Source organism: Capra hircus, chromosome 16 (genome assembly GCF_001704415.2).
Source record: "Capra hircus breed San Clemente chromosome 16, ASM170441v1, whole genome shotgun sequence".
NCBI classification, from domain to species: domain Eukaryota; kingdom Metazoa; phylum Chordata; class Mammalia; order Artiodactyla; family Bovidae; genus Capra; species Capra hircus.
Window position 1 is genome coordinate 55,523,761 of NC_030823.1, and position 16,347 is coordinate 55,540,107.

Consider the following 16,347-nt stretch of genomic DNA (forward strand, 5'->3'; position numbering starts at 1 on the left):
CCCCTGAATAAGGAGGGAAGACAGAGAAGATGGGCTCTGTGACAGTGAAAGGTGTGATGTTAGTAGCAGGAGGGCAAGGGAGAATCTGTCTGCTAAAATACCAAGCAAGGTCATCCAGGGGAAGAGATTAAAAAGGGAGGGCCGGTAGTCTCTGAAGAAAGGAGACAAAAAATTGTGATTTTGGAGAGTGGGAAGTAAAGGTGCTAAAGAAGTGTCGTGGAATTGCCAGACTGTTTCCAGTACTCACTTGGGTCCAGATTGTAAAGCGATAACAATCCACACGGCTATCTATTTCTCTCTAGTAGTGTGTACTTGTTCAGAGGTAAGCATGACCCAGAGTTTAACGAGGTGGGGTTCTGCCAGGTGAATAAGGACTGGAAGTCCTCAGAGGCTTTGTGAGGGATTAATGCTATAGGTGGAGGACAGAATCCAAGCCTGGTAAAGCCAAACAACAGAAAGTGAAGAAAAAGAAAAAGGTCGGGGGCTTGAAGAGAAGAAGTCAGTGCAATTGTGTAACTGGTGGAGCTGAAGCACGAGAGTGGAAGAGAAAGAACAGTGGCCAGAATCGGGGAACTAGACCTCAGGACTGTGAAGAAGGTGCAGTTAAAGGCACTGTGGAGGGCAAGGATACGGTCATGGGAGTAGGTGAACCCTCTGGTGCTGTCACTAAAGTCTGAGAGACCCACACTCTGCTCTCCTGACCTGTGTGTCTCCTGTCCTTATGTTTGACCAGAGAGGGACTTTCCTAATAAGCATGGTTTAAAGGATGCTGCGGGAGCCTCACAGCCCTACAGAGGCTTGTAACTGGTTTCTGACATTCTCCTATTAAAGCTTCCTTCATTTCTTTCCTTCTGCTTTCCATTAGTGCCACCACCTAACTTATTAATTCATTATTAATCATTTATACATAGGTGTGATTTAGTGACTCTCAGTCTTTCAACTGAGAAGTGGTTGGCTGCATCAGCTTTTAATAGGCTACAGCGCATGGTTTTTAAGGAAGAACCTGAATTAGGGAGGGGATCCCCGAAAGGGGGAAAGGGGTTAGGATATAAACACTTGTTGAGTACCTACTATGTGCCAGGCTCTGCTCCAAGGGTTTTGAATATGCATTATCATTTGAAACACCATTGCTTCCTCTTATTTATGCAACAGGATGGCTCAGAGAAAAACATCTGTCCTTTGCCTAAGCACCACAGCCAATGAGTGATGAAGCCAGGGTCTGAGGTCAGAGCTACAGAGCCTAGAAGGTGTTCAGATGGGAGGGAGAGGCATTTAAAAGGAGAAATACAACCAGTCTGAGACACATCTTGGCAAACCTCACAATCCTAGTTTCCGGCTCCCTTCCTGAGGACCTTGAATCTGTGTGTGGCTTTTTTTTTCCCCCACTGTCTTTATGAGGTTGTTCCTTGATGAGTTTTTCTCTCCCTTCCTTTTTTTTTTTTTTTAAACGATAATTTAAATTTTTATTAGGTGCTCAGCCGCAGCATAAATACCCCTATTTGAATTGCTGACACACAAATCAATAGGAAAGCACTTTCCTGGACTGGAGCCTTGGCATGCGAACCTCCCAGCCGCGTCCTCTTTCCCGATGAGAAGGAGTTGAAGAAAAAGAACAAACCATTTTCTTAAACAAGCCACAGTTAAAGGAAACAGAACGAGCCATTCAAGGTTTCTGGTCTCAGGGCTTTTCTTTCATTCTCGATCCCTCATTCTCACCAAGCAGTCTCACCTTTAACCTCTGTATTACCAATCAGAGCGGTGTCATTTTTACAGGAGGAAGTGAAGAAAGCAATGTGGGTGAGTGAGAACAGGCTTCACGTTTTTTCAAATGAGAGCAAACCAGCGTCCCCCATCAGAGAGGAAGGATCCAGAGTTTCTGCAGGTCCTACCCACCCACCTCTGAGACCCCACCGTCACTCTCTGGCTTGGAGAACTTGCAGTAGGAGATGATCTGGTCAATATAATGGAATGTCTCAATAGGAAATAAAATTCAGTTAGGCTGTGCTTTTAATGCCCTGATGAAAAAGGCAACAAGCTTGTATCCTGCTACATAGCTTAGGATTCCACACCTAAAGAACCCAATTCAGTTCAGTTCAGTCGCTCAGTCGTGTCCGATTCTTTGCGACCCCATGAATTGTAGCATGTCAGGCCTCCCTGTCCATCACCATCTCCGGGAGTTCACTCAGGCTCACATCCATCGAGTCCGTGATGCCATCCAGACATCTCATCCTCTGTCGTCCCCTTCTCCGACCCCCAATCCCTCCCAGCATCAGAGTCTTTTCCAATGAGTCAGCTCTTCACATGAGGTGGCCAAAGTATTGGAGCTTCAGCTTTAGCATCAAGTGGTTGATAATTCTCCCCATGGGTATCCTAAAACGAAGGTCCAAATTCTAATCTTCTTCTTGTGTATTATCCCCCACCCTTACCACTCCACCACCATGACTCAGTGATCCTGTGTTTCAGCTATACCTCTTTTCTCAGTTTCCTTCTGACGTGCCCTTTCTTTCTGACTCTGGGTCTTTGTATATACTGTTTCCTCTCTGAATAATGGAGTGACCGAGCAATGTGAGCCACCTGGCCCCTCACCCCACCTCCAAGCAGTTGGTTTCAGACATTAACACTTCCTTATGCTGTGGGGTAGTTACCTACCTGTGTGAATACATACAGATGGTCAACAGGCACACGAAAGGATGCTCAGCATCACCAATAATTAGGAAAATGGAAATCAAAACCACAAGGAGATATCACCTCACATCTGTCTGAATGGTTATTATCAAAAAGCATGTGTGTGCTCAGTGGTGTTTTGGACCCTATGAACCCCGCCAGGCTACTCTGTCCATGCAATTTTCCAGACAAGAATACTGGATTGGGTCGCTATTTCCTTTTCCAGGGAATCTTCTCGACCCAGAGATCAAACCCATGTGTCTTTCATCTCCTGCATTGGTAGGCAGATTCTTTTACCACTGCACCACCTGAGAAGCCCCATTATCAAAAAGAGAAGATATCAAGTGCTGAAGGGTGGTGGAGAAAAGGGAACCCTTGTGGACTGTTGGTGGGAATGCAAAAACTGGTGCAGCCACTTGGTGGCTTTGTGACTTCTCCTCTACCACACGCAGATTGGGAGATCCTCAAAGCAGGGAGCCACGTCTCATTCAATCCCACATCCATTAACAGAATGCCTTGAAGTAGGTCTTTAGTAACAATTTGTTGAAATAGAGGCTACTGGCTGAAGATTCATTCATTCATTCATTCATTCACCCAACCAGAATTTACTAAATACTGCATGTCAGTTTAGAAATCCAACTGTGAATAAGACAACGTTCTTACTCTCGGGGAGTTTATATTCTATGGGGAGAAGACAGACAATAAGAAAGAAATCAAATATATATATATATAAAAAATATTGGTTGATGATAAAAGAAATAAATAAAAATAAAGTGGGAGAGTGACAAGGAAAGCTATTTTATTTACTATTTAACCTCTCTCTATTTCCCCTACACCCCTAGTCCCTGACAACTACTTTCAACTCTGTTTCTATGACCTCAGCTTGAAAGCATGCAATATTTATCCTTTTCTGTCTGGCTTACTTCACTTAGGATAATGCCCTCCATGTTCCATTTTGTCACAAGTGACAGGATTTCCATTTTTTATGGCTGAATGATATTCTATTGTTTATACATGATGCTACATCTTCTCTATCTTTTCATCCACTGATGGACACTTAGGTTGTTTCGATACCTTAGTTATTGTGAATAATGTTGCTATGAACATGAGAATGCAAATATCTCTTCAAGATGGTGATTTCATTTCCTTTGGATACATACCCAGAAATGGGATCACTGGATCATATGTGAGAGTTGGACTGTGAAGAAAGCTGAGCGCCAAAGAATTGATGCTTTTGAACTGTGGTGTTGGGGAAGACTCTTGAGAGTCCCTTGGACTGCAAGGAGATCCAACCAGTCCATCCTAAAGGAAATCAGAAGGACTAATGCTGAAGCTGAAGCTCCAACACTTTGGCCACCTGATGCAAAAAACTGACTCGGGAAAGACCCAGATGCTGAGAAAGAGTGAAGGCAGGAGGAGAAGGGGATGACAAAGGATGAGATGGTTGGACGGCATCACCGACTCGATAGACATGAGATTGCTGGATCACATGGTAGTTCTAGTTTTAATTTTTTGAGGAACCATAGTGGCTGCACCAGTTTGCGTTTCCCATCAACAGGGCACAGGGGTTCTCTTCTCCACACCCTCCCCAACACTTGTTATCTTTTTGATAACAGCCATTCTGGCAGGTGTGAGGTGATAACTCCTCATGGTTCTGATTTGCATTTCCTGATTATTGGTGATGCTGAATATCTTTCATGCCCCTGCTGGCCATTTGTATCTTCTTTGAAAAAATGTCTGTTCAGGTCCTTTGCCCATTATTAATCATTTAGGTTTTGGAACATTTATTGTTATTGAGCTGTATGAGTTCTTCATATATTTTGCATATTAACCTCTTATCATCTATGTGGTTTGCAAATACTTTCTCCCATTCCATAGGCTGCCTTTTCATTTCACTGATGGTCTTCTTTTCTGTGCAAAAGTTTTTCAGTTTGTTCCAGTCCCACTTGTTTATTTTTTCTTTTGTTACTTTTGGTGTCAAGGAGAGCTATTAAAGATAAGATTAATAGGGTGGGCTTCTCTGTGGAGTTTACATTTAAGGCTCCTGGCCTGCTGGACACAGGCTCTATGTTCTTTCGCTACTTGTGGAATGAGGTGGGAGCTGGCCCTGTATAGTGGCTGTGATGAGTAGCTCAGGTTCCCAAGATGGCTGACTAGGGGAGACAGGAAAGCCAAGGCTATCTGGCCATAGGAAACTTGGCTGCTGCAGCATTCAGCACTGATCTACTGAGGCAGCTATTTCGAAAAATACGGTGGAAATGAAAGAGCTTGAGATCCTTATGCCAGAGGCCTTAAAGGAAACCCTGGGCTCTGCCCATCCTCCCACATATGCTGCAGTGGCCACAAGAGCTGATCCTGTCTTCTGGGCATCTGGGCAGAGGATCTTCTTTACCTTTGTGATTTCAACTGTCAGCCTAATCCCAGCACAACAATAAGGGCTGTAAAATGAGTAAGCCCAAAGCTGCAAGATCTTGATCTCGGTTTTGTGACTTACTACCTATGTTATCTTGGACAAGCCACAGAAACACTATAGTAAGTCCTCCATCTATAGAATGGGAGCAATTAATGTGTCGTTTTGCCCGCCTTCACACATAGTTTTGTAGATCAAACATGATAAATGTAATAGCACTATGAACATTATGAAGCACAACAAAAATGCAAGAAATTATTATTGCCAACAATCAGGAAATCAACATTCATTGACTATTAAGTGCTAGAAGCCCCATAGATACTACCTTACTCAATTTTCACAAAATGTTAAAAGCTACCATCTTCCTCATCTTAGAGTCAAGGAAACAGAGGTTCAGGAAGGTTAAGGGAGCTCACCAAGAGTGTAGAGCTGGGCAGAACCAGGATCAAAGCTCAAGTCCACTGTCTTCAGAACTGATACGATTTCTCCCTGACTCTGTGCCCTCCTGCCTGTGGGTGGTTGGCTCAAGCTTGGGATGGATTCTCAGCCCTGAATAACCTCATTCAGAGCTAGGTTTGCATTTCCTCTGAGTTGTGCCTCTCAGTCCCAATGCAAGAACTAAACACACCTCTAACCAAGCCTGCATTGGGGTGCCCAGGTCTCCTGGTACCCAGTCCCTCTACCCTGGGATAAACCTGTCTCTTGACTTGGTGGTCCACTGTGTCAGGAACATCGAGGGTAGGTTCTAAGGCACTGCACAGCCCCCCTGCTCCTTTGTCTGATATTCTGCCATAACTATCTCCATCTCTGACCTCAGAGCAGGGTAGGCTTAAGCTACACGGAACTTCCCTTTGGCCCCAGCCAACACTACTGTGTCCCCTGAAATCTTCTGGTGGTCCTGGCTGCCCTGGTGTTCAATTTATGTCCTCACAGCTGAACAAGAACCCTGCATAGGAGCAAACTGAGCTTTACTGCATTTTCCTACCATACTCCTCCCAGCTGGACCAAGCATTTGAGAATCTATCACAGGAATTTTATTTTGCATGGTGGCAGATTCGAGTTAAAAGAAGTGGCCCTCAAGTGAATGGGTAGTTTTGACTGTGGCCCAGATTATCCACAAAGTAGATATTATCCACAAAGTGAATGAGGCTTTTGTGGGTACATGAGAATTGACACCACCTTGTGAGATTGGAGGAAGGAAAAATCCAGTTAAGAAAACTCACTTGAATGGAGCTGGATTCTTTTCTCATCCTGAAAGAGTTAGATGTGGCTTTGTTGAAAACACAGAAGGACTCCCCAAAGGAGTGGTAGTGTAAGAAGTGACAGCACTAAGCCCCCGAGAGAAATGGTGACTGATCTGATCTTATTTTTAGACTCATCTTTCTGATTCAAATCAACCTTGTGAGAGCTATTGATTCTCCAGTCTTTGCATCTCTCTCTAGCCACCAGGAACTTGGGTAGTTTCTGAGTGATGCTCAGGACAACATGGTAATTTAGTACACAGAGTTCCTGGGTTGGCTCTGCCATTTATTATGTGTCTTCTGGCACTTTAAACGATCTTTTTGTGCCTTAGTTTTTTCATCTGTAAAATGGGGACAATAATAGTACCTCCCTCAAAAGGTGCTTGTATAGAGTTAGTAAGTTTCTGTGTGTGGAGTACTTAGATCATTGCCTAGCAATCATGTTTATAAAGTAGGTGTTAGTGATTATCAAGCTACTAAAAAATAGACATGGAACTATTTTTAAATCTATCTGGTGACAGGAAACCCAGGCTGTTAGAGCCTAACATGCTGGTAGCTGATCTCCAGTAACCACTCCCCATGGTTGCTACCTGGCAGGCTTGGTCAGGCCAGTGGCTGAGCTTAACTCCAGGGAGGAGACCCAAAGCTTCAAAAATGAAAGAGCTGTTTACTCTTTCTAGTAGGCTTTTGCCTTTGGCAAATAGTCCCCTTAGCAACATTTGACCTTAAGAACTTAGCAGGAAAAGGGCAAAACATTTCAAGGAACAGCAGCTGGGTCTCTTCCCAGGTTTCATGTCACAGCAAGGCGAGGGGATGTCAGGTGGGACCCCTTGGCCACTCTGTCAAATGTAGCTGCCTAAGGCCCCCAGGAACCTGCCTGGAAAGCACGGAAGCTGTAAAAGGATGTGTGTGTGTGCAGAGAGAGAGAAAATTCTGAACTGGTCCCTGTCTCCTCCACTCCAGCTGCAGTGAAGAGGTACTTGTGGAACAGAGAGAGCTGGGAGGTGACCCCTATGGAGTTGGAGGGAAGACCCTGCCAAGGAACCCCTCTGGCCCTCTCAGGTGGTGTCATTCCTTTTTCCTCCTGGGTCTCCAAGGATGGCTGCCTGAGCTTTTCACTCTCACTAAATTAAGCTGATAAAATACAAATGAAAAAGGAGTGGGGGAGGGGAAGAGGATAAGGCACACTCTGCCTTTGCATTTTAATATGAGCCTCAGACCATTTGCAATAAGAGATTGACAGAACGTGGTCAGCTCCCCACCCCCACTCATTACCTATCAAGATCCAGATCAATAGCACCCTTTCCTCTCCTCTGGAATATTCCGCGTATCCCCTCTGTGGATGGAGGATGGGGGAAGGATGCCATACCCTTGACATGGTTGGCTGACCTCTTGAATGTCGGGTCTAGAAGGGCATCCCTTCCAGACCTACTTCCCTGGGACCTGTGCTCCAACTGGGCAGCACTGAGTCCCTGATCTTTCCAGGGAGTCAGGTGTGGGGATACAGCCGGGACTCAGCACAGGGACAATCCCCGGGGATAACGACCATGGATAGTCTGCCTTCCCTCGGGTAGCTGTCCCAGGTGCTGCCCGGAGGCTCTTGTAGGACTGCGGAGCGCTCGTAGTTAAGATGAAAAGAAGGCAGGGTTCAAGTCCACTGCCTATCCCCTGAATAGACTTGCTCCAGCAGCCAAGCTCAGGCCACAGGGGGCACCCCCAGCCCATGGGGGAAATATATGGCAAAGTATCCATGTTACCTCTAACCTTCCACCCTCAAAATGCCCTTCTTCCACCTTAGACATTGCCATCAAGAGAGAACTCCACTAACTGAAGACTCTGTGAGTGCTACAGGCCATTTGGAGCCTTCATTCCGAAAATGATATCTCATTGAACCCACGACAGCAATTTCTAGAGGTAGAAGCTATTTATTAATACTTCATCTCAGAGGTGAGGCGACTGAGGCTCAGAAAAGTCAAGTGACTTTCCCAAGGCCACACAGCCAGTAAGTGGCAAAGCCAGAATTCAAACCCTTGCTGGGCAGGGTTTCACCAGAGCATTTCTGCAGGCCCAGCAAGGGCCAGAGGGGAGACCAGGCAGAGGTGGGGGCTGGTCAGCACCGGCTCTGCAGTCTCATTGCCGGATCCCATCTGGAGCCAGGAGGCACAGAAACCTGGCGGCTTCCGAGGCAGATGAAAAGCCAACCTTCCTCAAATTGTTTTATTTAAAGCCAGACTCCTGACTGTTTGAAGCCGCTTGATTTTGGCAGTCCTCGTTCCTTTTCCTTTTAAACAGCCCTCGGAGATGCGGGGAACGCATCGCTGCTGGCGCCTCACTTACGGATGCTCAGAAGACCTTCGGCATCCCCCGCCCCTGCCGGCTGCTCCCCGCTGCAGCTGAGCGGTGAGTGTGAGTGCGTGTGAGCACGTGGGCGCGTGCACGCGACTGGGTTGGAGAGAGGCAGGGAGCCCGGAACCCATTAGCACCCCAAGTATAGATACAGATGAAGTCTTCTGCTTTTATACAGAATCTCACCAGCGTTAAACTTCATTTATATCTCTATAAATGCATATGGCTTTGAACATGAGACTTTACTGGGTTTGTAAGTTTCGTCTCCCTGCAGGCACAGCCTGGGTCACCGAGAGGAGATGCCCCCTGTCCCGACTGCGTGGCCTCTGCTCTTTGCAACATAACCTTGTATAGGGCTCTCATCTGGTCCTCGGGGTCTTGTCCTTTCTGCTGCCTGGCCTCCCTGGGTCCTGCCCTCTCCCTGTCTGCACTCCGCCCTCTCACCCCTGGCTCACAGCTGGCTGGACTGTGGGGAGGAGTGGGGAGGACCCCAGGGCTGTCAGCTGACTACCGCTCCACATCTGTCCCTGGGCCAGAGCCCCACTGCTGACCTTGGTATTAACAAGTTCACCAGAGATGGCAGGACAGGCTGGCAAAACCTGGTTTATGAACGTATCTGCTTTACAGAATCCATTTAGGCAAACAGAACATCCACACAGATGCTGGTGCGCAGTGGCTACAGGGTTTACAATACTTCAGGAGGCAGGCAGCTGCTTCTCCCCTGATGCGCTTATGGAGATAAATTTAAGGTAATCTATATAAACCCAAGCCTTTGAAATTGCACACCGTCAAAAAATTCCCACAATTACTCTAGCCCAGCCAGGAGGTGGCTGTTATGTTCTTCTTATGGAAAACATAATTATAAAGGAAGCGAAAATGTTTCATAAATAAAACTCAGAGTGGCAGAAGAACCTGGAGGGAGGGGAAGGCTAGAGAAAAGAACCCCAAAGGTTCACGGTATCCAGCTGAGTGTGGAGAGGGGCTGCAAAACCCAGCATCCCCTTTAAGGTTCAGATTAATTTCAGTCCAGGACAATTTCCAGGTAATTAATTGACAAGAGGCATCTTTCAGATATTTTTAAATATCAGCCTTCCAGGCTCTTGGTGCTAAAGGAGAAGAAAAAATAGCCAACGCATGCTCCTAAAATCAAGGTGATGTAAAACAAGGGTCTGCCCAGCCTATTAGCCCTTGAGGAGAATATAAAATCCAGGTCAGCCCAGATAATTGTTAGCTTGTTAAAATGCCAAGTCCCCTAGTCTGTCCCCAGTCCCCAGGCCACAGGAGATAGCTAGTGGCACATTGGTTCACGCTTCATGCCAGATGCTGTCCTAGGCACTGTGTACTTGTGTCCCCATTTGATTCTCATAAAAACCCTTTAAAGACGTGATGATCTTTATAGGCTTTTGGGGAGCAGTGAAGAAGCCCTGATGAGGAACCTCAGATTCAGACAGGTAAGTCATGGCCCCAGGGCACAAGGTCAGGATGTGGTAGAGTGGGAATCTGAAGCTTCCTGTAATTAAGCCCCAGTCCTCACTTCTTGCTGCACATGGCCGCAGGATGGGAAAGGGAAATGCAGAGAAGAGTGAAAGAGCTTGGGCTCTGTTTCAGACAGATAGAGATCAAAAATAGCCTTGCCGCCTATGAGCTGTGCTGCCCTGAGCAAGTTATTTAGCCTCTCTGAATTCAGGAGCTTTGGTTCTGTCCTCTGCAGTCTTCATAAGAAAAAGCGACTATTTCAGTTCAAGTTGCACCGTGACCAGGGTTTTCCCTTTTTGTTGGACTGTAGAAGGTTTTCCTTGCAAAACCTTGCTTCTGGGTTGTCATAAGGATTAAACACCTAGTTCAGCACCTTCTACCTAGCTACTTCCAGTAAATGAGAGCTCCTTCTGTTATAGTGAAAATCAAATGCAATACTCTGTTGCCCAGCCTGGTATAGTGCCTGATGCACCAAGGACATAGCATAAATAATATCCATCATCATCATCCTCCTTATAACAAGGGAAACATTAGGAACTCCTGTACTTAAGTTGAGTAGAATGTTAATTGCTCAGTCGTGTCTGACTCTGCGACCCCATGGACTATAGCTTGCCAGGCTCCTCTGTCTGTGGGATTCTTCAGACTAGAATACTGGAGTGGGTTGCCATTCCCTTCTCCAGGGGATCGTCCCCAGCCAGGGATGGAACCTGGGTCTTCCACATTACAGGCAGATTCTTACCATCTAAGCCTCCAGGGAAGCCCAGGTTGAGCAGAACCAACAGCAAAATGAGAACGTTTTTCTTAGGCCCTCCTGTGAGCCAGGCCCTGCACTGGACTCTCCCAGCCTTCATAGGATTGGTTATCTAGGCAGAGCGGCACCTAGATTTTCACATATAAGATTAATAATAATGCAAGATATAAAATCCCTCTAAAGATACAGGAAAGGAATCACAGTAGAACCATCATTAATCACCAAATGGGTGATACAAGCAAGAAAAGAAGGCAGTTAATGCACAAGCTTCAAACCGGGGTTTGAATTTCCATTGTATCACTGAAGTGAAGTCACTCAGTCGTGTCTGACTCTTTGTGACCCCATGGACTGTAGCCTACTACGCTCCTCCGTCCATGGGATTTTCCAGGCAAGAGTACTGGAGTGGGTTGCCTTTTCCTTCTCTAGAGGATCTTCCTGACCCAGGGATCGAACCCAGGTCTCCCGCACTGTAGGCAGATGCTTTATTGTCTGAGCCACCAGGGAAGTCCCTGTTGTATCACTACTTGGCTGTAAAAAGTTGAACAAATCACATAAATCATAATCCATCTGTTTTCTCACCTGTAAAATGGGCATAATAATATACGTCATGAGTTTTAGCCCCTAAATGACATAAAGCATTTATTAACAGTGACAACAGCAAATGTTTATTAAGGGCATTCTATGTGCCGTGCACTTGGCTAAAGCCCATAGCAAGCGCTCAGTCAGCATAAGCTGGTATTATCACTAGACAATAGAAAGATCCAAGCTACCAGGGCCTAGGCATGTGAATTTCTTGGGTGGACTCAGATTAAAGACTAAACTCCAGCCCACAGATATTGCCAAGCTGTTGTCAAACATTAGTCGTCATGAATTGATACTGTCCTGGGATCAATGTTCCAGACTTTTTCCTCTTTATCTCCATACCATGTAGTATGATGAGAACTCATCCAGATTAAATAAATTCCTCCTGGGTCCTGGTAATAACTTTTTATTGAATTGTCTACAGCCAGAGAATAAGATGTTTTTATAGCAGCCAAGTGGAGGTGAGTTTGGCAATGCCTGCTCTAAGGACAGAGGTCCCAGGGTTGTAAAACTGTAATGAGTCTGTTGGCTTATTTGCCCCTGGCTCCAGGACTCCATCTCTCATTATGTAATTTCACCTTAAAATGCATGAGCCAGGAGGGACCCGGAGATGTGCCCACCAAGGGTGAGGCCTGACCTCTCTGTCTCCTGGTAGCTCTCTGAGCTAAGCAGCAGTAGAAGAGTTTAAGATATCAGTTTACTGGAACTGTGTCTATCGCACACTTACCAATGAGGGTCAGACTACAGGAAGCAATCCTAGCTCACTGGGTTAGTGGGGAATGCATCACCCCCACTTCTTCTCTTTGATTTGCCTCCAGGAAGCCACCTGCCTGGTTTTCATAGGGAAAGGGAAGAATTTCAACCCAGCCGAGACCTATGACCAGAGAGTCTCCCTTTTCCATTTGGTTGGAAGTAGAGGGAACTTGCCAAAATTAAAGAAGTAGAGACAAAGCAACCCAAGTGTGTCCATCGGCAGATGAATAAACAAAATGTGAGCCATACGTACGAAGGAATATTACTCAGCCTTGAAAGGGAATGAAATCCTGACGCATGCTACAATATGGAAGAAACTTAAAGACATGATGCCGAATGAAATAAACCAGACACCAACGGACAAATGTGGTATGATTTCACATGCAGGAGGGGCCAAGAGTATTCACGTTCATGGAGATAGAAAGTAAAACGGTGCTTGCCAGGAGCTGGGCCGGTGGGGGAATGGAGAGTTGTTGTTGAAAACTACAGAGAGTCAGTTTGGGAAAATGGAAACATTCTGAACATGGATGGTGGTGATGGTTCCACTGACCATGTGAGTGTACTTAATGTCACTGAACTATACACTTGAAAATGGTTAAAGTGGTACATTTTATGTTATGTATGCTTTAGCACAAGAAAACAAAAGAGGAAAAGGGAAGAGGCCAAACTGCTTCAATTCCCTTTGCCAACTGACCTATTGGTTACTTGCTATGTTCAAAAATGTGTCAATACAGTCCTAGTCCAAAATCATATTCCTAGGTAAAGATGTGGTGATTCTTATACACAGTTGGAAACAGCACTTAAACACCTGAATTCCAATTTTCTCCTCTCAGTGGCCCTGCTCTTAAGAAGTTGAGACTCCAGTTAGGTAGAGAATCTCATCTGATCTTTATTAATATTGCTATAATTGAGATGAGGCAAAGGTGTGTCTCTGCACTTTTCCCATCATTTACTGGGATTGGCGTTGTGGAGATCATTCAAATTTTTTGTTTCCACACAAACCCAGACCTTGAGGAATCCTCATCGTGACTGTCTTCTAACTTGTCATGTTGTAAGGGCTTAGCAATCTACATTCCATTCCGTGGGATCTCAGCTGGGGGCGCTGATTGAGGAAGAAGCCCTCTCAAAATAGAGCTGACTGGTGCCTTCATTGAGATAGGCCCACCCAGAACAAGGCAGAGCCTGGGAAGAATGTGCTTATAACATCTCTGAGTGGAGGAAGGCAAAGGACATGTTTACCCACCAAGTGTGTAAACACCTCTGTGACTCACTTGGCCCTGGTTTGAGATCTACTAAAGACGTATCCACGTATTCTACTTGGGCTTGATTGTTGCCTGCTACACACACCACTTGATTTTCCAACACCATGACTATAAATCTGGACAAGGAGGAAACTCCTCCCCCACCTTTGTGTTACCCACCCAGTAACAGTAGCATCCAACCTCCAAAATGTTCTCTGAGAAGTCTAGTGTCTATATGAAACACTAAGCAATACATTTCCTCTGCAAAATGTAGCAATCAAAGCTATGGTGATAAACGTCCGGAAGTGAAGAAAGTGATGGGGTTGAAGGAGGGAAATATTGATTGGAAAGAAGAACAAGGGAACTTTTGTGTATCCTGTTTGGGGGAGTGGTTAAACTGGTGTACACGGTTGTTGACAAGACTCACTAATCTTGACACTTAAGACCAGGATAGTTTTATTATATGTGAATTATTCCTAAAAAAAAAAAAAATTTTTTTTAAGTAATAGTGGAGGTCTCTGGGTAAAAAAGGGTAACTCATGACTGTGGAGAACAGGACAGGATAGCAACGTTTTCCTTCTCTCCACCTTTTTCTATATCTTTTATCCCCCCATATCTCAGAGACGGCCCAGCTGAGTATCTATTGCTCAGTGAATGAGGCCTGGGTATGAAAATAGGCTGTCTTCCTCTCCAAAATGCTGGCCTGATGAGAGAGCTAGAGCTGCTGTGGGAGTGGAGGTCTTATTGAGGGGTGGATTTGTGCTCAGCTCCCTACTCCTCTCCACGGGTTTCTGCAGGTGCTCAGAGCCCAGGCTTCTCCTGCTGCTTAGCCACCCTCCCACATTTTGAGCCACAAAGGACTCGGTTGAGGTGTTCCCAGAGGAGGCTCATAGGAGAGGAAAGTCATCAGACACTTTGGTGGTGTCATTACCATGACACTCATGGTAATCTTGGAAGGGTGCCTTCAACTGGGATTTCTGGGGTGAGGTGAGCATGGCAATTGGGTGCAGGACATCATTTCAGCCTTGAGTCCACCAGTCTGGGGTTCCCTCTTCACAGTAAGTCCAGAGAACTCCTCACCTTTCTGGCCATGGGTCATGACCATCTTTTTGGCTGAGAACTAAAGACCAGCAACACCTTGAGACTCCTAGTCAATTTTCATTCTTTGCCAGGGAGGAGCCATCACGCCACACTGAATTCACTGAAAGGCTCTGGTTGAAAAATATGTCCACTGGGAAGCAATTCATCCCTGCTCTTTCCCACACGTGAGTATTTCTGCATTTCACAGGAGACGAGCTATTAGGAGACCCAGAGTTCTCTTTCTGCTTGTGCTACCCTCTGGCTTAGCACTTTAAACTCCCATGTCTCCCCATTTATTAAATGGGTCCAGTAATGGCACCAAGTACTTCTTTCAGAGAGAATTTGAGGTCATTAATAAAATAATGACCACTAAGTACAGTGATTTCAGTAATAAATGGTGGCTTTGGATAGGGTCCACTGCAAGGGCAGGAATTTTTTTAAACCTTCAGGGACTTGTCATGCAGAAATCCATCTACTCTCTTGTTCAAGCAGGGAGAGTTTGAGAATGGAGGGAGTTGGGAGAGTTGAAATATGAATGAGTCAGTGTTGGTTTCTGATACTCTGCTTTGTCTATTTCAATCTTTTTTCCCTATCCTTACAAGCTCTGACTACTCTTTCCTCATTGCATTCTACTTCCAGACAGTCTAAGGAGATGCTGAGGTTTCTGGATCTAATGATAAGAATAGTTTAAAAAAATAATGATACCATTTCACTCAGGGCTATGTCTTTCATCCAGGAGCCTCTCAAAGCAGAGGCAGAGAGTATTTTGTTCAGCTTGGAGGAGGAACCCAGCATACTGAATTAAAAGCAAGAGAGAGTCATCATCCTAGAGTTTATCGGCAACTGGAAGGAGTGAAACCTCTCCCCACCTCTGACTCTCTTCTGCTCCAGCATACCTGAAGAAAATGACCAGAACTTTATACAGATAGGGGTTAATTCAAGGCAAGGTTTGCTCTTACAAGAAACCACATATGTTTAAAAATACCCCCTTGAGCTGCTCTCCATGGAGATTCAGATGATTGAAAGAAGTCCCTGATGCCACTTGTTGAATAGCCCCACCCAAGCAGGTGTGGGCAAGACTGAAGGGCAGGGACCAGCAGATAGGGTCTCCAAGGCAAAGCCAAGGCTGCTTCTGGGAATTAATTGGACATATTTCAGAGGGGCAAAAGGCAGAGGAGGCAGAGCAGTACCTTGCAAAAAACAGTCATAGCAACGAAGTCTAAAGTAATGATTCCATTTGTGGAATGTTTCAGTGCTGGAGGACATACATTACTTCAAGCCTTCCTGAGTCAGGACCTGCAGCAGATTCGCTTCTGCTTCCCCAGACATATGGAGACAAACCTATCTCCTGGGCTGTCTCTCAATGACAGAAATCAAAGCAGAACAGACTTTGTCCTCTTTCCAACCATACATAGTCAAGTATGACAGAAAAGTGGAGGGCAGGTCCTGCCTCCTTGCAAATATAGTTTGATCTGCATGGGCCAACCTCTGCAGAGCTCCAGCTACTGACACTTCCTTATCACCATGAAGGCAGGGGGACCCTGGCCCCCAAACCACCCAGCCCGATGCCCACCTGTTGCCCCTGCCCACTTGCCATGGATTCACACCAGGAGAGAAAGTAATAAAAGGTCAGATTGGGCTCTCTTCACAGCAAGAACCCAGAGATTCCTGGGGAAATCGACATTTTAAAAACCACATCCTCCAGCCTCTCTCAGAGGAGCATAACTTTTAACTCTAGCTCCACTCTCAACCCCCTCCCAGCTTCCTTTGTAGCACTTTCCCTCCATGGATGGCTTGTCAGGA

The 16,347-nt window shown here is 45.7% G+C and overlaps 1 protein-coding gene across 1 annotated transcript in view; it reads right to left on the reverse strand.

Annotated features, from left to right (window-relative positions):
- The window catches only part of TNR (tenascin R), a 483,754-nt gene that overhangs the window by 466,592 nt on the left and 815 nt on the right, over positions 1-16,347 (reverse strand). The gene's annotated exons all lie outside the window — the stretch shown is intronic.